At 33.4% G+C, this 23,510-nt stretch overlaps 1 protein-coding gene across 7 annotated transcripts in view; it reads right to left on the bottom strand.

Moving 5' to 3' along the window:
* Positions 1-23,510, bottom strand: part of PRR16 (proline rich 16) — a 253,880-nt gene that overhangs the window by 60,771 nt on the left and 169,599 nt on the right. For 4 of the 7 annotated variants that reach the window (XR_001597016.2, XR_004952416.1, XR_001597012.2 and 1 more), the window contains exon 3: positions 3,071-3,228. The exons of the other annotated variants lie outside the window; for them this stretch is intronic. The gene's annotated coding sequence lies outside the window, so the exon portion shown is untranslated. The remainder of the gene's footprint in view (positions 1-3,070; positions 3,229-23,510) is intronic. 7 annotated transcript variants of the gene reach the window in all.

Raw genomic sequence — 23,510 nt, forward strand, 5'->3', positions numbered from 1 at the left:
TTTGAACTGTCTAAGCAATCTAGATGTCTGAGTTTTTCTTTATAGCTCATTTACCAGAGTTCTAGTGATTTCATATTTCTTTACATTGGAACTGTCCATTAGCTTGAGAAAGGGAAAAATCAGAGCCCTCAAAGACTTTAAATGACTAAAAGATATAGCACATTTTCAGGGCATTGCCTACAAAGCCTAGACTTAGTAAGCATTCAATAAATGTTAACCACTTATTGTGGTTGCTGACTCTGCTCCACTTACTATATATTAAAGATGAACACAATACATCTTTTCAGGAGCCTGTCCCACTTTGAGTTTCCTATCTTCTTCAGTAAGGTCAATAGCAACAGACTAATTTAAAATTGCAAACCGTACTCCCCTCTTTCTGACCTGCCATCTTAGATCCCTCTTACCCTGGTCTATGAGTCTTTTTTTCCCATAACATCTATTACCTTATAACATGCTTCAGAATGTAATTGATTAATACATTTAAAGTATTTTGTCTCTGCTATCTCTGGGATATAAGTTTCAAGAAGAGCAGAAATCTCTGTTTTGTTCACTGATATATCTTGAGTGCTTAGAAAAATCTCTAGCACACAATAGTTACTTAATAAAGTCTCATTTAATGAATGGATGAATGAAATTCCATAAAGTTTTACATAATGCAGAAATTTCTATCATTTGAACTCGATTATTCAGGAGCCTTATTTCTTATTTACTAAATTTCCACTGTTCAGTTACTTCTTGATCAACAAATGAAAAAGAAAACGGGAGTAGATTACACTCCTTCCCCCAATACTATTTTTACTTCAAGGTAATAAAACCAGAAAAAAATCTGGCACAAACAGACTCTTAGCTAAAACCAGTTATATGAATGTTAGAACCATTGCTAATGTCTGTGTGTGAGGACTATATTATTCTCTGATGTTTCATGGATTAAAGTATGTGAGCGGCTTGGGAAAATTTAATTTATTATGCAAGTTTTTTTTTTTTCATTTGAAAGAGATGAAGATGGTAATGATGCAAAAGGAAATTTAATAAACTATAATTTAGGGTAGAAAATGGCAGAATAAAGATAAAAAAAAGAAAAAATGGTCAAAATGAGAAGAGAGGAAGAAAATGTAATAAAAGCCAGGACGTAAAACTAGAGCACATACTGTTTCCTATGTATTGTGATGTATTCACAGAGACTGATGTCCCGTTTATATTAGGACGTGGAGAGAGTAGGCAAGACTACTACCCCTAAGGCTGAAAACAGTTATGCCCAGTTGGCAAAGTGAAATATGAATAAAATAAAATACATATTGAATGTCTCCCCCTTATGGTCCCATATCTAAGCAATTAACTGATAAAACCTTCTATCCCATACAGGCCTTTGTACAGGGTTCTTTATTTTTTAGTCAGTACATACCATAACTTCTTCCAAATTAAGACCAGACTTGGTTAATATTTTACATGAACTTTAAACAATCTCTAGTGATTTAAAATTAATTTAAAAAGCAGATACATCATTCTCACCTAACATAAATTCATATGGGAGATCAAGATAAAATAATTTTTAAAACCAACTTGATTAAATCTTTGTCATTAAGTTCTATTGTGAGAGCATTCCACAAGTAGAAAATTGAAACTATGCAAATTTCTTCCCTTACAACTATCATGCTTTTCTCCTCTTCTCACCTAAAATTGGGACCATGCATTTCATGAGACAATAACTGGTTTTTTGGTTGCTGTTGTATAATGTCTAAAATCATTGTGCTACTTGCAAATGGATTTAATGAGCATAAAACATGTTCCTATCAGCTACAAATCCAAAATGTCATATCTACTCTCTTTTCTTTTATGATTATACACAACAGAAAAATTGAAAAAGGCAACATATTTTCTGCTATTTATGTGACAGTATCATTGACAATTACCTTGATAGTGTTAACTTACTATGTAATGCTTAACAATGTTTAGTACAGCAATACAAAAGCTCTGAATGAAATATTTTCTATACTCTAATTGGCGTCACATACAGTCAAACTAACAGTGCCATCATGTCTGTCTATAACGTCATGAACATCTATCGTCATTGTTATTCTGATTCTAGTCATCAAACTTACAAGATCTAAAGCTATGGTAAAGCTTTAAGTTTCACCTTACTTCAGCATCTATATTCCAAGAAAAGTACATAAGAGTAATACCTCATTTGAAAATTAAAACTATAATACGATTGAAGCAACAACAAAAATCTTTAAGATACTTCTTTATTTTGTCCAAACTTGATACACTGGAAAATTAAAAATCATGACTTATTCCCTAAACTTCAATCTTAACTTAATAGCATTAATATTTTTCCTCCGGTCTTCTCTGCAGCTGTACTAACTCTGTTTTCTCCCCTCGTTTTAAAATCATCTGCCCCTTTTTGGTGTTTCCCTTCATAACCCCAATAACATCCCAGACATACTCCTATGAATGGTACACACTGTGGTACCGCTTACAATCTTTTATGGTCATATTAGTGTCCCACACTGACTCTATCAGGGTCAGGACCTATGTAACATGTGAGGTAATACTTGTTGCCTACTGAAAGCCGAATCCCTGTAATTCCTTGACTCCTGGAGATCGGTTTAGGCATATATGTTAGACACAGTGTTGTCCAATGAGAAGAAAGGGGAAGGCTTTGGGTGGCTTCTGGAAAAGGTTTAGTAGGCCTTTAAAAAAGAATTAAGAAGTTGACCATGCTCCTTCTTTAGAGACGTTTGAATCTGCATGTGATTTCTGTAACTGTGTAAATGACTTAGCAACTTTAAATGCAGTTTGCCAGAGACACAAAACAGAAAGAAAAATGGTTTCTTGCTTATATTATTTAGCTGCTGAACCACCATCCCTGGAGTCAAGTGTCTTCTTTGTATGAAAAATAATTGATATTTTGGCTTTAATAAATAAAATGCTTTAATATCAAAGCTATCCTGTACAATAGATTTATTTTACTTTACTGAGTAAGCCCTCAAATATGTTAAATGAATAATAAACACTGGTTTCAATGCAGAACATGAACACCAGACAAGAAAAAATTCAGCAAAAGTATTACCTTATGCATCAGAGAACCACTTTATAGGATTTCTGAAATAGCAGCTGCGATATGAACTTCCAATAATTAAAAATCTAGCAAGTGTAGTACATTACAAAGATAATGGGTTGAATCCACGTGCATTTATTTTTCGTCTCATTAGTAATACATTTCTAGATCTGAGGAAGAAAAAAAGCAGAATATTCCATTTCTGTTACTTCAAAATTTGCAGTATTGAATGTAAAGCACAAGTTAAATGTAAAACGCAAATCTCATTTAATAGTTTTATCTTGATTTTAATATTAAAGGATAAAGTCTTAAAAGTTGTTTATAAAGTTTCTTTCTGACATTCAAATTTAATGAATACTCTCTTGAATCTAAATATTGTGGCTCATTTTTCAAATAAAGAGCTCAGAGTCATGGAGAGAACCAGATGAGGGAAGATATCACACCAAGTTTTTCACAAAGAAAATATTGCACACTGCTCATACCAGGCTCTTTTCAAGTGAAATGTCATCATCCTTCTAGATTATTACTAGGCAAGAAGAAAGAGCCTGTATACGTGACAGACAGCATTGCAATTATGTTTGCAGCCAGTGGCTAAGTAGAAAATTCAAAATACACAGTGGTAAGAAATAGCTTTGTGATTTCTATGCAGATCTATCAGGCATGAGTTTGTTAATTAAATCATTATGTTTTTCAGGTTATAGATGAGTTCCTTCAGAAGTTTTAAAAAATAAATGATCAAAGATAATCAGAAAAATCAGGAAGAATAATTTGACAAGAAATAAAATATACACAACCACACTATTCCCTCTAAAACATTTTTTCCTCTGACTAAACCTATAACAAGAATCTGACAATAGTTACAGCTCCCTTATTTTACAAGAAGAGTAAAGAAGTTAATGCATAATTAAAACTTAGAGTGTTCATACCTTTTGACCTTTCAATTCTACTACAGGAAAGCTGTTCTAAATTATTAGAGCAGAAAAAATCTTTTTTTTTTAGTAAGATGTTCATCACTACATTGTAATAATATGCTTTAATATTGAAATAATTGCCAAACAATGGGTGCAACAGTTGCATATATTATTGTTAGACTACGAACTTGCCAAGTATATGAATCCTGTCTACTTCCCCACCTGCAGCTCTTAGTACTTTGCCCTGTACAGAAAAATTCTCAGGAATCATAATTCACTTACTCATGAATTCTACTCATTCATCTAACAATCAGATATGAAGTCTTATATTCATTCCAGGAATTATGCAAACCACTGGTGATACAAAGAAGAACAAGAGACAGTTTTGTCTTCAAGGGGTTATGACTGGCCAACCAGTTGGGGAAGGAAGAACAACATGTAAATACTATGATGAACTGCTATGCTCTGAGGTGTCCAACGATGGTTTATGGATTAGATGGTTGAAGCCATAATTTTTTTTTTTGCCAATGGAAATACAGATATACCTTTTAGTGTACTTCACCTTAAAATGTTTTGCAGTTTCTATATTTTCATCAACATTGAATCGAGACCCTCCACCATCAAAAGGACTATGGCTCACTGAAGGCTCAGATGGTGGTTAGCATTTTTTAGCAATGATGTATTTTTAATTAAGTTGTGTACATTTTTTTTAGACTTAATGCTGTTTCACACTAAAAGACTACAGTATAATGGAAACACAACTTTTATACACATTAAGAAACCAAAAAAATCATGCAATTTGCTTTATTGTGATATTTGCTCTACTGCAGAAGGCTAGTACTGCAGTACAATATGTGATGTATGCCTGTACACAGAAAACTAATGAGTAAAAGACAAAAATGGTGGAATTCACTTAGATTCAAAGAATAGGAGGAATTCAGTGATGATGTCTGAGAGGAGCCGTCACAAGTGGGAAGACAAAGTCAGGGAAGGTAAGGGATTTTAAAAGAAGATAAAGGATTTTAAAGGGCAAAGAAGAGGCCCAAGAATTGTCTGAGTCAATGTGGCAAGAATGTGGCAGATGATAACTGAGAAAAAGCTTGTAGACTTTCTCATTTGTGATGGACATTACTTCATGTTAGAATATTTTTAGAGATGATTTTTACTAGGCCCTCTTGCTTTTTCTTTTAAGTTTGTGATAAAGATGCAGATGAAAGGTATTGGGAGCTGACTAATCCCTCCCGCTGCTAAGACCTGGAGACAGTTCAGGGTCATAACTCCAGACAGGGGAGTGGTCCTCATGGTGCATGGCCACTGGAGGGGAGCAGAGGTGGCTTCAGGGTCTACTCTCCAAGGAGGAGGATTGTGTGTGTAAAGCAGCAAGACTTTACTAACACCTCCCTGTATTCTTTCTATTTACTCTTCTAAAAAGAGACTGGTAGGGAGGACAGGAACTTCAAGAAATAGTGCATTTTCCAGAAGTTCACACATTAAAAATAAGAAAAGGAAAAATATCAAGTAGTTTAATTTATTTTGATTTTCAGACACAATACCACTGCTTTCACTTGTTTTTGCTTTGTTTTGTTTTTAACATGGTAGAAGATAATGATAGCACAGAATGATATAGCGTTAGCTCAGAAATGAAATGCAAGATCATGTCGATAAAGGGTTTGTTAATACAAAATTCTTCGGTAGAAATTGTTTTAACTATTACATTATTACTATAAATAAAAATATTTTCGTTAAATTTTAACTATGAATACACCTAGGAAACATTCATTTATAACTTAGTTATTACCAAATTACATCACAAATAGAATGTCTGTGTTTTTATATTTTCATTGAGTTGCAAAGGGTATAAATATGAAACATTTAAATCAACGCGACTTCCATAGGCTCTTCCTCAGTGCTTTTTACACTCATAATAAAGTCCTACAATTTATTTTTGGCAGAGCATGCAGAGTTCAAAAGTTTAACAAGGTTGCTGCTTATAGAAGATCAGACATAGGAAACCAATATAATTACTATATCTCCCACCCCAAGGAAATTCTGGCAAAAGGTAGGTAATTTTGATCATAATACTTTCTTTCTCAGAAGAATAAATTAGTTCCAATTACATCTTTTACACTCTGTACCTTTATGTTTGACTTTAATAAAAATTCTAACAAGTTGCTCAATATTAATCATTGAATATATTAACAATGTATGCCATTTACTTCTTTGGCTATTTCTTTTAGTGGGCTTAATATTGCTATTTAATATATGACAGATATATTTAGAACAAAGAAATTGATTACCTGAAAAAAATTAGACATTAAATAAGGGACTTATTCTTTATAATTGATTTCTATGATAATATATTCAAACCAAATCCTTGAGGCACTAGGAATGTGCAATGGATCATGGAAATGTATCAAACTTTTGGCCCAATGGCAGTTTTCTCATGTAACCTGGGGTTTGATACAGGAGAACTGCTTAGAAAAAGATTATTTACTAAATCAAGGTGTATTCAAATGCTTTTTGCATCACTCTCAATGCATTCCTATTTATGAATTGTAGTATTATATAGTTATATTCACATGTTAAAAATTTAATCAATTACTCATCTAAAAACTACATCACATAAAAAAACCCAGGGTGCATGATAAAACAGCTAAAAAGGGACAACTATTGAATAGAAGGCAAGGGTCCAGCTCTGACCCACTGTGGCACTCTGGGAACTTGGGCAAGTACCTAATGCCTTTCGGACCCAAATTTTTCATCTGTAATATCAATGGTTTCATTGTATGAGTCTTAAGTTAAAAAACTCAAAGGTTTTCTAAGGTTCTTATTTCCTATTTTCTACTCATATATTCTTGATTTTATCAGTTCTTAAATGGAAAACTGTAAATGTGATAAAAATAATGTTGTCATTTACATTTAACATTTTTTGTTTACATTGAAAAAAATTACCCTGCCAACCTGAAAACATTTCTAGATTGGTTAGGACATCCTTTTTCTAGATCATGAAATGAAACTTATGAACATAGAGTACATATAGATTGTAACTTGGTTCAAGAATAAATTTTAAAGATTCTGAACATAGCTCAGACATTAGTAATCTATGGAGCCCCAGCATAAGAGTCAGAAACTCATTAATAAGAGAAATTAAAAAAAAAAAAAAAAGACTATCCATGTGGTTCAATAAGGGCTGATGACATATAGCTTTCTCTCACCTCAAACATCCATGGCAGAGACTCTATAGAGTAACATTTCTGGCCTCTCTTTGCCAACCCCTCACACCCCCATCCCAAGAAGGAGGGTACGTTATCTCATTGGTGATCTTAGAAGAGGAAATGATCCTACTTGGCTCATCTCCCTCCTCTTTGCAGATATTTCTGCAAGCAGAAGAGGCTCTCTCATGTTTTACCTTCTGTGTACTATACAGTTTGCACCTGTAACAAATGCAGGCCTTTGTATAGCACAGCTTAGGACCAGTGGCTGAGTCCTTCCAATCCAAGAGAGATGCATCTGCAGAACTATATGACCCAGATCTCCAATATACCTTTTATCAGTAACGAAGGTGACATATTGACGTCCTTCTGCCGAACCTTTGTGTAAATATCAAATGTTTCCTAATGTAGTCAGGTAAGGAATATACCCTAAAACTATAACATATAGAATGCTAAATAATTTATATTTTTTCTTTCGTTTATTCAGTCTTCATTCAACCAATATTTGAGAACTAGCAAGTGAGAAAGACAAACACGATTGCTGTTCTGAGTTTATATTCTAGCAGGAGGAAACAGATAAAAAAAAGTAAATAAGTAGAATAGTAGTAGCTGTGGGAAGCAGAATAATGGCTCTCCAAAGGTGCCCACGTCCTAATCCCAGGAATCTATAAATATGTTAGGTTATATGAAAAAGGGAAAATAAGGTTGCAGGTGAAATAAAAGTTGCTAATCAAGTGACCTTGAGATGAGAAATCATTCTAGATATTCTAAGTGGGCCCAATATAACCACAGGTGTTCATTAAATATGGAAGAGGGAAGCAGAAGAGCCAGTGTCAAAGGAATACCATGGAAGATTAAACTGGTTATTCCTCGCTTTAAAGATGGAGGAAGGGGCCATGAGGCAAAGGATCCAGGCTGCCTCTAAAAACTGGGAAAGACAAAGGAATTGTCCTCAAAGCCTCTAGAAAGGAACATAGCCTTTCCAACTCCTTGATTTTAGTTAAGTGAAACCCATTTAAGATATCTGATCACCAGAAATATAAGATAATACATTTGTGTTGTTTTAAACCACTAGGTCTGTGGTAATGTGTTATAGCAGCAATAGAAAACTAATATAGTAGTAATAAATGCTATAAAGACATGTTTACTTATAAATACATCAAGCTTACCTGGGGTAAAGTGGGTAAGCTACTATGTATGTGATAGTTCAGCATACCTGGCCAAGTATTTCTAATATTAAAGCATTTAGGAAGTCCATGTGCTTTCCTGCTGGTCACATGTTCCCAAAATTATGAGTATTTTTTTAAAAAAATTTTTTAAATTTTTATTTTTCAATTAGAGTTGACATTCAAAATTATTTTATATTAGTTTCAGCTGTACAGCACCTGACGTTTACATAATTTACAAAGTGATCCCTTGATTAGCCTAGTACCCACCTGGCACGATACAGTATTATTGACTGTATTCCTCATACTGTACTTCACATCTTCATGACTATTTTGTCATAAAATGTTTTTTAAACTTTAAACATTTTGATATTTTTGTCTGCCAGTGGATATATAGGCAGAGTAACTAGGCCCTGTGAGATTTTCAGTAACTGACAATAACTTTGAGACTCCCTGAATTCTCCCCAAATGATAAAGTTAAAAAATAAGACCCTTTGTAAAATAAATTAATTGCATGGTTATAAAATGTGCCATTATACTAACTTTATTCATCCTAATTTAGTATGTGTGTATGCACATATGTGTGTGTGTGTACGTATGTGTATCTATATACATATATGCATATATATATCTGTGTATATATATATATGCATATATATATATATATATATATATAAACACCTTTTGAAATAATTTTCTCCCTTGGCAAAAATTCCTATGTATTTCTGAATTTTAAATTTATATGATTATGAAGACATTATAGACAACTGTCATTCAAAATAACTGTACCCATATAATTTCAAAAAGAAATTCTAAATATCCACCCCCACTTTTAACTGCAAATTCTATTTAATGTAGGATGTAGGAGTATTTTAATGTACGTGATGACATGTGGAAAGAAGGATCTCTGAAGGTAAGAGTGTCTATGGTCCACGAGAGTCTTCAAAGGGCCCTAATCACTACTCCTTATTGTTTTCCTCTCACACTAACATCCAACTGCTTTTACATTACTAGCCTATTCCCTGATTACACCTGAGTTTTTGATTCCCTGTTCAGTTACCCACTGACAAGCCTGGAAATGAAAAAAGGAACGTGAGTTGACTTCAGCTTGCATTGAGGCATTAGTGAATGTATCTGTACCACTTCTAAACCCCTCTGCGACACATGTTGCATCACTTTCCACTTTTATGATAATGAAGAAAAGTAGTCACAGTGCAATAACATACTAAGCTAGAAGAGTCCTGGGTTCAAGTTCTTCATGTTTAGTGGAGAATTTGGCCCAAATAATCTCTGAATTCTAAAACATCTATTTCTACGCCTTTTAGAGTCAAAATAATACTGGGCTTTGCTTAACAATTGAGGATCAATAGAAATTCTTACCTTTCAGACTCTCTGTAGCTGCAACATTTCCAGCACAGACCAAAACTACCTGGAATTTGGAGGCAGACAGGCTGTGAGAATTAAACTGAGATGCATGCCCTAATAAGTGACATCCCAGTGTCCCATTCCTTCTACAATTCTTCAAGTTGTAGTGTGTTTACTTTTGTAAAGTTTATTCTTGAAAATTTAGAAGTTGTATTGTACATTTGAGGTAGTCTCCTGAAAGAATAAATCTGTATGAGGAAATGTAAATTGTAAGACTTCCTTCCAAGACACAGATTGAAAAAAGTTTACTGGAAGATTTCATTTTTGTCAGGTTGTGTCTGAAATGACCTATAATTCAGACTCCAGTATCAAGAGAAAAACAGTCTCCTCATTTCAAGACAGGTGTAATATTTCTAAATTACTATATGCATCCGGAAGTACAAACATAAGTTCAAAACCCTTAAATAGACCTCTTTGTAATAAAGTACTGTGAATTTGAAAACAAACCATCACCAAAACTAATGTTGTCTAAATCAGGTTATTTTCCTGGTTTTAAAATATCAAGCTAAGGTTTTATTTGGACTTTTTTTGTGTGATAATAAAAATTGTTTCTTTTCAGTATAAATTGTTCCAGAAAGAGATTATTATATACCAACTGGATATAATTATAAGAATTTTTAAAAAGGAATGCTGATGACTAAAAATAAATGCAGAAGATATTTTGAACAATGATAAAGTTCTTCTGTGCAAAATCTCACAGCAATTACTGGCATCATTTGCAGATGGTCAGTTAAGAATAATCTGAGGATGCTATTATAATTTAATGCTAATATAAATTAAATGTTTGATATTGCCCATGCACCTCCTTTATTTCTGCTTCCTATTTTACCAAACTCTTAAAAATTGAAGCTGTTCATGTACAATTAGTTTAATTCTGGTCTCCTTATGAAATAGACATGCTTAACACAACACACAATAACCTTTCTCCCAGTGTTTAAAGTATGTAATAATGGTTCCTTGTACCTCATAAAACCACAAGTGTCTCCTTTACACTTTCCATTTTATTTCCCCAATAACAGCATTTTTACCCTTTCTCATATGAAGTTTACCAGAACAATGATATATTCAAGTAAAGATGTTTTAAGATAATTTCATGCAAGGTATCCTAAGGAAATCATTTCCTGACAATTAAAATCCAGCCAGGAGCTAATTAGTGCTGTTATGAAAGAGAACGACACTTTTGATAGAAGAAAAACAAGTAACACCATTCTATTGAAAAGCTGAGATAAGTAACTGATAGACATGACTATAGTACTTGATTGGAATTTTCTGAGCATTCATTTTCTGATGAATTCTCTAATTTTTTTTTTTAAAGGAGTTGTTTGTCTTTCGTATACCCTAAGATTAAAAGTAAGGAATAATGAACGGCATTGATCACTTTTCTTATTGTAAATGAATGACTAGAAAAAGTAAAGGTATAATCCTGACGGTTACTACATTTAAGACAAGATTTTACTGAGGGGTAAGAGGTGTCTTTTATTGTCATCAGAAAACCTGAAAACATAGATAGTTGTCATTTGACAAATAAAAATCAAGACTAATATTATTAAAGTAAATAATGTTAAATATTTTCATGGATGCTAACACTATGCAGAGAAACATGTTTTTTTGTTGTTGTTGTTGTTTGTTTTTTTTTTCTATTCTTAGAAGTTAAAAACTGACCAGTAACCAATTGGGAAGATTTCATTCTGGCTGGGCCATGGGTTTTGCCCTGCCATATCAATCTGAGCCTGATGAAACTTTTCTAGCTGTCAAGCTTAACTCTGATAATACAACAGATATGCCCCTTATCCTTCGGAGTCCCTGACAACTGTTCCAGATCTTGTTTCTCTTGGGATTTTAACAAAAGAAACTTCCTTTATTAATAGCTGAATTTCTTTAACTTTGTTTCTTCTTGCACTTATCTAAAATGGTACCTTAACTCATAAATACTTCAAATAAATTTCATTTAACAGGCAAACACAAACATTTCCTAAAGTTGTTTCACAAATATCTTAAGAGACTCATCTGCAGCCTGTAAAAGCCTTTATCAGAAATAAGAAAATTAGCAGGCAGACATACTAGATGGCTCAGGCCCTAAAGTTGCATCTACTTTTGTCAGTGAATATTCAGATTTTGAAAACTATAGAACACATAGTATTCAACAGTTTTAAATGAACAAAACATTTTTTAGAAATAACCTATCTCTTAAGGAACTGGAAAGCTTTAGGAAAAAACTTAAGAGCTTACTCTTTGAATCTTATGCGGCTAGTGTTCTCTACTTGCCTGGGAATTTTACAAGGATGAAGCTTAACGAGTAGTTCATAAGTTTTGGATCAGAATTATGGTCAAGTCACAACTCTATCACTGAATAGCTGGGAGACCTAGGGCAAGTAAAGATAACCTCTCCAAATCTGTCTCTTAGTAACAAGGAAAATAACATTTACCTTAAAGGTGATTAAGAGAGCCTTCGCATTCTCTTCTTAGAAATTTACTTTAGAAAGCCCTCGATTTCTAAATTCTTTCTCAGCCCTTTGAAATATAAATCTTCTCGCAGCTTCTTCCCACTTTTACAACCCAGAAATGTTTCTCAGCCTGGAGTCATCCTTTTGAAATGTGGTCATCAGGAAAGCTAGCACCCCTGACCCACCTCCCAATCTCTGAGGGAGGGGAGGAGCCTATTTTCCATAAGCACCAGTTAGCAAAAACAGATGACTCAATTCTGTTGATCAACCTCTGCAGCTGTAGGTGCTTTCCATTACCTCATTACAGGGTGAAAAACTCTCCTGCCTTTTGTTTCAACTGAGTTGAGTTATCTTGTTTTCCTTATTGCAGTAGTCTTGACCGGTACTGTAATCTTCTTGAGTAAAGTCATTCTTCCCTGTTTAAGCCATCTGGTGCTAGCTTTCTTTGACAAGTGTCATTACAAGGATTAAATAACATAGCATATATAAAATACCCAATATTGCATATATTTGCTTAGTAAATAGTTGCTTAGTAAAAGTTTTCTCCATCTCCCTCTTTTTCAAAGCACATCATCCTCTGAATAAATTTCCCTGGAAATCTCAAATGCCTCTTTTCAAAGATCAGGTATAGTGGTATGAAATGGCAGTTAAACAACTTTTTTAAAATATCCCTTTCTTTCTTTTTTTCTTATTTTATGGAAGAACAGACTCAAGGAATCTAACAGCGAGTTCTATTTCCAGCATCTGCTGAGCCAGCTTGAATGGTCTGCACGTTAGCGCCAATAACAGTGATGGGGTTTTGACAGCTGAATCCTGGTCAGAGGACACAGGTCTCTAGCCCAAACACAGCACCATCCACATCAGATTTCAAGCAGAGAGGGCAAATATTACATTCCCAAAGCCAAATTGCAGGTTTCCTCTTTGGGAATTGATAATATCATGAAGCAAAAATATCAGAATCATAACATCAGGAGGCACAGTTGCTGTTTAAAGCAACAGCAAATGTAAAATCTCAAAGTCCATTTTAGTCTAAATATACTCCAGAGTTAAAACAAATTTTCTTCCAAGTCACTCCCTCTCTATGAAAATAATAAAATGTAAGTCACTATCTGATCAATTTTCATGAATATTAAAATGGTCTCTTCTCTTTTTATTCTTTAGTACAATTACTCCTAAGACTGTCTGGAATCATTTTTATACCCATTTAAATTAGATTATATTCCTCTGAGCATGATTTCTAAAGGTGAATAATAAAAGAACATGAATTTTTTAATAAAATAATAAAAGTTTTTTTTCAAAGGTATCTTTTCTATTTGCAATAAGAAATCAATGACATATGAGGATCTTCTCTATTGGAGTACTTCAAAAATTTTTTTAGATTGAATTATTATACAACTTTTCTCTACCCACATCATTCCATGACAGGCTACACTTCATGTATATTAACTGCCAATATTTGTTTCTAAGAGTAATTACCAAAAATCAGAAAAGGGCACTATAAATTATCTATAATTGTTGCTATCTTTAATATTTTATATAGAATTCGATACTTTTAATGCTTGTATATCCTTATTGTTAGCTATGAGTTTTATTTCCTTGGTCAAAGAGCATGAAAACAAAGAATTTAAGAAAACTGAAGTTTGCTAAAGCTAGTGTGGAGATATATGTCAATTATAAAGAATAAACATAATAGAATATATAATCTTGAAGAGGTTATGAAGAATATAATTCTTCTAAACACTGAAAATTGACTTCTACTTCCTACAGAAAAATAAAATAGACCTTTAAAGTTTGTTAACATCTTAGTGGAAAATATCAAGGTATCTATGAGTTTATTACAATTAATCAACATGACTTGTATAAAGTAGAATTTGAGAGAGGCCATGAAGAATATAAACTTTCTAACAGTGCACCTTCAGCAAATGTGAATAACTGCTGACTAATAATGAATTATTGTCATAAAAATTAAAATAATATTTTATACTCATAATCAGTTTAGAATTACTAATCTCTAAGTACATTACTGATAAGCAGTATTCTCATAATGCACACAACTCAACTTTTGGTCTTTGCCACAATTTAATAAGAAATTTTACTTTTTGCTTTTTAAAAGAGACATCGACCCAGTGAATTACAGAAACTTTGGTAAGGTAATAAATACATAGAAGGCACATATTCCCCACTATAAATTTACCTTAAATGAATCTCTAGCTCAGAAACTAATTTCCTTTTTTTTTTTTAGAAACTGTATTAACCAAAACAAAATTTTAATGCCCCACATTAACTCTTCAAAATATAGATTTCCAAGTACATTCTTGTCTCTTGATCATATGGGGAAAGGAAGATATAAGTACTGCAGTTAGAAAGAAATACTATCAGATGTATCATTCTCTATATACTATTATTTAGGAGTTCATAATCATGCTGATATCCTAGAATCACCTGGGTTATGTTTGGGCCCACATGAAGTGATTCTGATTTAACTGGTCCAGGATGGGGCTCAGGGTGTAAATCTTTCCAGGTTGATTCTGATGTTTAGATAGCATCGAGATCCACATTGGTATATTAGGAAAACAAAGGAATAGGCTCAAAAGATCTAAAATATTCTTCAGCCGCGGTACTCTAGTTTCTATATCATAAAATGCTAAGAATTTTTTGAACATATATTTTCAGATTCCTTCGGTTTCTCCATTTAGAAAATAAAATCAGGTTCTCTTTGGTGCAATTAACACCATTCTTTTATGGAAACTCTGCACCCTTTCAGATTTGTATCGCATCCCTAGGCCAGGAAAGAATGGAAGAGAGAACCTCCAGCCAATGGAATCGGTTTCCCCCACTCACAGAAATCCTGGCCCCCATCTCTGCCTAGTTCCAAGACCCAATGGAAATTCTGCTTTTCACGGTGCTACCTACTTAGAATCTACAAGTGTATTTTATTCTTCTCCACCAGCTTCATTGGTGTTTGTTTCCCATCTCCCCCTTTTAAGAGGCTGTTTTCCTGCAAAATTCATAAAGAAATGTGAGAACCTGTGTTCTTATATTAGCTTCTTTATCTGAATTTTGACAGTGAAAACAAAACAAAACACAATTCTGTGTTTCCTTATATAACATCAGGTGAATCGTCATTATCTAACTCATTATTGAAAAGTTCCAAAGATATCTTAAGCCAGTACAGTGGGTCTTCAGACAACTTTGTTTCGTTCAGCATTGTTTTCTTATAACATAGATGAGAAACAAACAAACAAACAAACAAACAAACAAAAACCAGTTCAGGCAGGGGCCATGGTGTGTATAAGTTTGCACGTTCTCCCTATGTCTGCATGGGTTTCTCTGGGGACTCTGGTTTCCTCCGGTATCCCAAAAATATACGTGCATGTGAGGCAAATGCGCATGTCTAAATTGTCCCAGTCTGAGTGAGGGTGGGTATGTGTGAGTGTGCCCTGAGATAGTGGGAATCCTGTCCAGGGTTGGGTCTCACCTGGCACCCTGAGCTGTCTGGATCAGCCCCAGCCACCCACAACACTGAAATGAAATAAGCAGGTTGGAAAATAAGCATCTTACTGTTATTATTCATCTTTCTTGAATGTATGTATAGATCATATTTATTTTAATGTTTAATATTAGAAGTGTTTATTTAGGAGATTGGTGATGTTTTCGTGAGCAGAAATATGCCATAGGCATTAACTCTTGTTTATATCAATTAGCCTATGGTCAAATTGGTTTTGTCATATGTATTTTGGTTAAAGTCGCAACTTTCAAGAAATTCTCGAGACAGTAAGTGAAGACTTACTGTAGCAACTGTCAAATACAATTTCATTCCTCTGTTCTTTAAAGAACTAGTGTGTTTCAAGTAATCAGTAGCTATTTATATCAGCTTATAGGTTGCAAGAAATCTAAGATCGCTTCTCTCATTTCATGGGTTAGGAAATTTACAAGGACTAACCTTTATAACTGTAAGCTACGTAAATGTCACACTTTTAAACTATCAATAAAGAAACACATACACGCTTAACCAAAGATATAAAAACAGTCTTTTCAAATCTCACTCTAATCTTCCTAAATGCTGCAAGGAAAATATATATTAAATAAGAGCAATAGACAAAGCTATGAGAATAGGAAATGCTAATCAATAAACACCTGTTCTTCAATGGTAGACACTCAGGAAATAAAACAATGTGAGGCTTTAGCTTAGGAAATAAATTTGATATAAATGCTGAACATACAATGGGAAACTAATTAGAATTTTCTCAATGGGAAGAAAACTCATATAACTTTGTGTATTTATTCCGATAATGGAGACAGGTTTAAGGTGGTTTAATAGAATGTCATCTGATTCCAGTTGAAAATTGTATTTACTTCTTTTATCCTTGAATCAGGCACTGTGGTCCTTGCCAGCAGAAAGTACTCCTTCTTCACTCATTTACATCATGATAGTGATTTGGACAGAATTTAGGATGAGACAGAGCTTAAATGTATGCAATCAAAAGACTAAATATAAGCTTAACTAAAAGCTTCCTTCTCAAGAGAACAATTATAGGCAGACCTGTCTCTTAGAAATCCCTCTTATCAGCTGTAGCCTTATCCTCAGAAGGAAAAATTGCTTTTCCCATGTTGTTAAAGTACAGTGTATCCTCCAATTAAAAATAAAAACATGTAAAAGAGTTACATGTTATATAACTTTAGTCTGTGGTGGAAAGTATAACTAAACTTTCATGTATTAAGTGTATAACCTTTATTTTATTCTATTGTATTCAGGTCAATTTTTAAGTAGAAGAATTTAATTGCTTATTTATTTCAATTTTCTTTTCACTTCCCTTCTTTTTGCCTAGCACTTTTTGCATATGTGACAGCACTTCAGATTATTAGCTCATATTTTCTTACTTATTTCTTCTTCTCTGACAAGATTCTGATTCTCACACACCAACATGTAGCAATATGTCTTCTATGAGAACTGCTTGTTTTAAGTTAATAGGAATAAATTTTATATCAAGTGAAGAAACTTATTTTTCTATATATGAATTTGCAAGAGTTTATTTGTCTTTGTATGAGGTTGATTTTCTAACCTATTTCAGTAAAGGGACTTGAGTCGATCATTAAGCTTCTACTCTAAAACATGATTTTTGCCAGTGGATAAATAACTTTTATATAATATTGCTAATTTAATAAGATATACTTAAATTTATTGTATATTGAAGTAAATTTAAGTATATTGAAGATATACACAATTGAATTTAATTACTAGTTGGCTATTTTTTTTAATATTGATTTTTATGTTTTGTTTTTAGAATTTTTACTTGTGTTATACCCATTTTACCACTATGGTGTTTCTTAAATTTTCTTATCTTTTATTTATTGATTGATTAATTAGGAAAGGTTTTGGCTAAATGGTGGAAATGTACAGAAAGGAGAAATTATTTCATGCTGGGGCCATAACAGAAAGGAGAAATTATTTCATGCTGGGGCCATATGTCCAAGGGGAGTTGTGACTAGAGGAAGAGAGGCATGTGAGGGGGTTAGTAGTTTAGACTGCTGGGCTGGCTCCGTCTTATCAGTGTTGGTCTCCCTAGATTAAGAGGTTACAAAAGTAGCCTTGAAAGAGTCTTTGTTAGCACTGCCAAACTCAGAGTTAAGAATTTTAAATAGCGTATTATCCTGAGCCTTCAAAATTTCTGGGCTGAAATAAAATGATAAAAGGAAAATTTCTCTGTTGGATGTCTATAGAATGAAGTAGAAGCTCAGGTAAGAGGTCTATGACCAGGCAGATGGCAAATGTAACATGAGAATTGAGAGCATAAAAGCCTCTCTGAGGAGAGTGTCATTGGTAAAGATTTGGCAAAAATTTTAAATTACTTGAGTAAAAAGAACAAGGGAGATGCAAAAGTTAAATATAGCTAAAAGTTGTAGCTTTGACATCAGAAGAATTACTGGGAAGTTATATAAAGGAGCTGTTTTTAATATTAATTCTCTGCAATACTGATAGTAAGTTCAATCAGAAATTTATTAAAAAAAAAAGAAAATCAGCATAGTATTTCAAATATCAAGCAAAATACAGTCATTATCTGATACAACTCTGAAGTTTTAACAATGAGATAAACTAAATTTAAATATTCTGTGTTGTCCTAAAGAGTATAAATTAATAGAAAATAATGGTTCAGGATAATAATTTTGGATATTATTGGCAAATGCTTTTCTTATACTTTGAACAAATTTTTAAAAGATTTATAGAGGCCTATTGGTATTAGACTTCAATTGGACAAATTATATTCTAAATGAATTTACTCATATGCTATTAATATTACCATAAATTAAACTTGAGCTACACTTGTCAAAATGGTTTAATAGCCTGTGCTTACTATCACAGTCACCCCAAATTTCTATCATGTTCATTTTCTGACTTGCTAATTCAAAGAATTTAATAAACCAAAGATGAGATATCTATATATAAACTGGCAAGATTCTAAGAAAATCGTTACGCTTACTTGATAACAGTAACTGCAAAACATCTAAATAAACCAATTACTTTATAAATGAGACAAATAAAATATCATTAGCATTAACCTAGGCAAATACGAACCAACCCACTAGCTTAACAAGGAATATGGTAATGTGGCAAGAAGTATCAGAAATTGATGACGATGATTTGCATTTTTTTGAGATTTTACAGTTCCTAAAGTACTTACACATTCATAAAACCATTAGGGCTTTATAACAATATGTTGGAAGGTGGTACCCTCTAGAGGAGAAACAGAGAGTAAAATGTTAGGGGACTGGGTGGTAGTAGAGCATGGTTAAGTGTATCAATGTTACTATAGAAGAAATAAAATATGTTAAACTGGGCAAGTACAGAGCCAAGAATTTGTTCAGGTTTAGACAAAATAAAGCAAGGAAAATGCACATCATTTCTATTTTTGTGACCACAGAGAGACATGAGCTAAAAAAGGAGTTGGCGTCTGAGCAACTAAATGAAGCAGAAGGTAAGACTGAGCTGACGGATGTGTGTAACTCACTCTGTGTCAGCGGAAGAGTTTTTATCCCAAACAAATAAAATAAAATGTAAAACAAAAACATAGAGTAATTAGTAATTAGCTATGTTGCTATATACAGTCTACTTAGCTCCAACCTAGAAATGCTATAAGGAAGAGTTTGGGAAGTGTTTCTGACATATGCAAAGAATGAGGTAGAATAATTGTGATTTTGCCTATTCAATAGCTCTGAAGGCTTCAGACTTGTCGAATCCTGAAATTGCCTATCCATGTTGCTTCATCCATCTTAACTTTCAGCATTGCTGCCTAGAAAAGAGCCGAAGCTTATAGTCCTGATGCCTTAGAAGTACATTTAGGGGTTGTGCAATTGCAGTATCTTTCTTCTGGGATTACTCTCCTCGCCCCTTACATATAAAGGAGCAGTGGGTGAGCCCAGAATATACAAGGGGAGGAGAGGAATGACTCAAGTAGGAAAGAATGGCACCATTAACTTCCTTTTAAAGCCAGCCTCAGAACTGGTTAAGCAATTTGAGCAGGGACACTTAGGAGTTAGGAAATTTGAGACTCAAATCCAGGCCTTCTGGTTTCAAATTTGTTTTCATCCTAATATGCTACCATCTAAATGAATATTATAACTACACATGTCATAATTTACAGCATAAATAGCATAAATTTCTATAATTTTCATATTTCTTTGACTATTCTGGACAAATAAGTGTTTTCAAATTAGGTTTATCTATCCTTATAGGGATAATTAGTCATATAGTAACCTAATTTACTGGAAAAAATTTTATTTAGACATTCGACTAATGAAAATTTAGCACACAATTCTAAAATGTTGAACTCCAAAATGTAGTTTGGTGAGTATCCTCATACGGAATGCAAATAAGGTACTTAAAGGTTGTCAGAGAACTCATCTCTCATCTTAGTAAATGTCAATTCCCTTTGCCAAGGTATATTCATATTATACACACACCAAAAAATGTCCCCTTTAAATAGTAATGCCATGACTGCTTGAAAACAATATGTGGATCTCCTTTCCTTTCTGGGCACATGGCGGGGGTGAGTACAAGCATGTGCACATGACTAGTTTTGACCAATGAGGTGTATTTGGGCTGAGGTAAAAAACACATGGGAAGAGTCTCCAGTCATCCCCTCCACTGTTGTGGTGGCCCTGGAAGAAGACACTTGACTAGATGGCAGTTCCACATAATAACACAGCTTGTGTTGCTGGCCTAAGGGTGAACTTGGAGGGACAAAGAATAACTTGGATGCCTGTGAGATAACTGGGGTTGATTGCTACTGCAGCACAGTGCAGCCTATCAACTTAAATAGAAATATATTTATTTTTCTCTTATTTTATATCTTCCAATAACTTCTTCAGGCAAGTTTCAGTGAAATGACTTTCAGCTCGAAGATAGCCCATACACCATGCAGGTGCTGAGCGTTAGGCATTTCTGAAAGGCATGGAAGCTGCCTACCTGTCTGCCTGCCTGCCTACCTGCCCTATAATTCTCCCTTGTCCACTTCCTGCCTCTGTGACCTTGGACAGAAAGTCATATAATGGGGATAATAATAGTGTCTAAGACATTGGGTTGTTATGAGGGAAAAAGAATGCTACGAGAAAAAAATAACGCATAAAACATGTAGAAGAGTGTTGGCAAAAAGTAAGCCTTTAATAAGGGTTAGATAGCATGTCTTGTCACCAACCCTAATCCACGTGAGGGCACACATTGTTTTATTTAACTGGTCCACAATTCCCTTTGGAGATTAGGAGAATTACAACTACATTATCAAAGTGTGGAAAATCATTTCTACGGTCTAACAACAAAAGGATAAAGATGCTTTTATTAGAGGCAGCTCTAATGTACTGTTGTTTTAGTGGTTCAACAGAGTTGATCTATTGCTTTTTTTTAACTGTAGGGGTCAATGTTAAATAGATGAAATTCACAAATGTAATGCCAGTAATGGAAGTGACATATTCAGGGTCAAATGGCATTAATACTATGAAATTAGACCTTCTTAGGGAAAGAAACTAAAATAACAGACAGCCTTTGAACTTATAGGGAAAAAAAATCTGAAAGGTGAAGTCCCTAGTATAATACACAGGAAAATGAGGCTTGCATTATTCAGCAGCTCATTCATTTTAGACGGTAACTAAATTGCCTGAAATCACTTTCATATTCTGCAAAGATCAAACATATTAAGAATGTCAAAACAACATTAGGTAACCCCTATCAAACGTCAAAATAACTGCTAAGAATAAAGAAAAAAAATTGCAAAGTTCAGGGCTATGAAGAACACAATTACATGGTGATGTAGTGGAGAAATATTATGAGGAGTCATGCTGGCACTAAAATGCCAACCCAGTCACTTACTAAAGGATTGATTTTGGTAAAATACTGAAACTGAGATCTTGAATTTCTTCACTTGTAAATCAGGATATTGAAAACTATTTTACACATTTATTTGAGAGTTAGAGAAACTATGTAAAGAAATTCTAAGTAACCTATGTAATTTCATAAAGCAGTTAATAATATTAGCCTATCTTTGGTCGGTCTAGAAGTTATAAATTATAAGCAATATTTCCTCCTTATTTGGCCTTTGCACAATTCTATACTCTATATTGATTTAACTACATTTTAGCCAGTTTTATTTGCAAAGCTTCTTTATGTTACACTTTAGTTTTTCAAAAAAGAACACAATGATAAATCCTAGTGCTTCCAATGAAATGACACCCTGCATAATTGCAGCTCCACTAAGATGTGGCTAACTGCAGTTTTATGTTCAACACTGCTGTGTGCCCTAATGGCAGCATCACATCTGTCATTATTTTAGAATCAGACAACTTGAACGATTCTAGAACTCCAAAATATTTAGCCTAAAACATTTTAATACAGTGTCAAACTGACCCAGAAATCATATGATTTTCTGAGAGTGTTTGTTAGTCATCGGAGTCTATGCACTTTACCTAATTATGTGATATGAATTTTTATTGCTCATAAATAATTTCCTTAGAAATCATCAGTATGCACTGACGTACATTACAATGCAATCTCTTGCTGCAAATCTGATTGTACATTATAGCAAAATGTGCTACTAACAGTGAATTGGGAGAAAGAAACTGAAGCAGGACAATTACAACACTTGACATTGTGTTATCGAATATTCCATGGATTTAGTCACGACAGTGATTCATGACTTGATTACACCAGTCCCAGTGCAATTACATGTGAAACTACTCAGGCTTTTCTTTAGGGAGCATACAAAAAGAGCTATAATTAGAGCCTGTAGATAAAAGGTCTTGCATAGTCTCAGAGGCTATATGTAGGTGCTGCTCTTGGTTATGCTGAAAGCGACTCAACCACTGATTTGTCCAAAAAAAAACTATATAATATAGTGCTTTTATTCCTTTATTCATTAAGTAATTAGATGTAGATATAACTTAAACACAAAGTTTTTGTTTGTTTTTTTTTTAGGTTAATGAAACCACCAGTTAATAGCAGACTCACTTTTTTTCTAGAATATATTAAACTAATGAGGGATGGTATAAATATAATAATATCAAATTGGAAGAGCGGAAAATTTTTGTATGCTCTGTATTTTCCAGAAGATATTTTATATTTAGCTCAACCATGGCCTAAAAATATCAATTTTATTTTCTTTTAGAACTACTATACCTACTGGGAGATAGAATTTTGCTCAATTTTTATTTTCTTTTAGTCTATCATCAGTAGGGATACAATAACCTTCCCATCACAAAAAAATGGACAATCTTTGTTTAAATTAGCAAGACAAAAACCTTTCCTTTTCTAATTTAATGAATGGATACATTTAAAAATACATATATTCTATCTTACATTAAAAATGGATATTTTCATAAGCAGTATTACTATTTTGCATTTTATAGAAACATCACTTCAAAGGAGTGTAGGGGGTAGCTCTGTGTACACTACTCTGTGTGAGTAAGAGTGTTCAAGTACATATTGTGGAAGAAAAACTACCTTAATGATTTGAGGAAAGCATTCCTACTTTGGCATCTTTAGGACGAAGAAATATATACCATGTTTTATGATAATTTAATGGATGATATGCAGAGCTCGCACTTCAGAATTTAAATTTTGAAAGCAACGTTGCCTGATTATAAAAACTACACTGCCACTTATAAAACTTTAATTACAAGACTCCAGATGCATATTACGATGCTCTATGTTAACTGCTTTTCATGTTTTACAAATTTATATGTATTTTAAAGATATAATTAAGTTCCAGTGAATGTTGCCAAATTATCAGTTGGGGGGAAAAAAACCC

This window comes from Rousettus aegyptiacus, unplaced genomic scaffold (genome assembly GCF_014176215.1).
Source record: "Rousettus aegyptiacus isolate mRouAeg1 unplaced genomic scaffold, mRouAeg1.p scaffold_m13_p_8, whole genome shotgun sequence".
NCBI classification, from domain to species: Eukaryota; Metazoa; Chordata; class Mammalia; order Chiroptera; family Pteropodidae; genus Rousettus; species Rousettus aegyptiacus.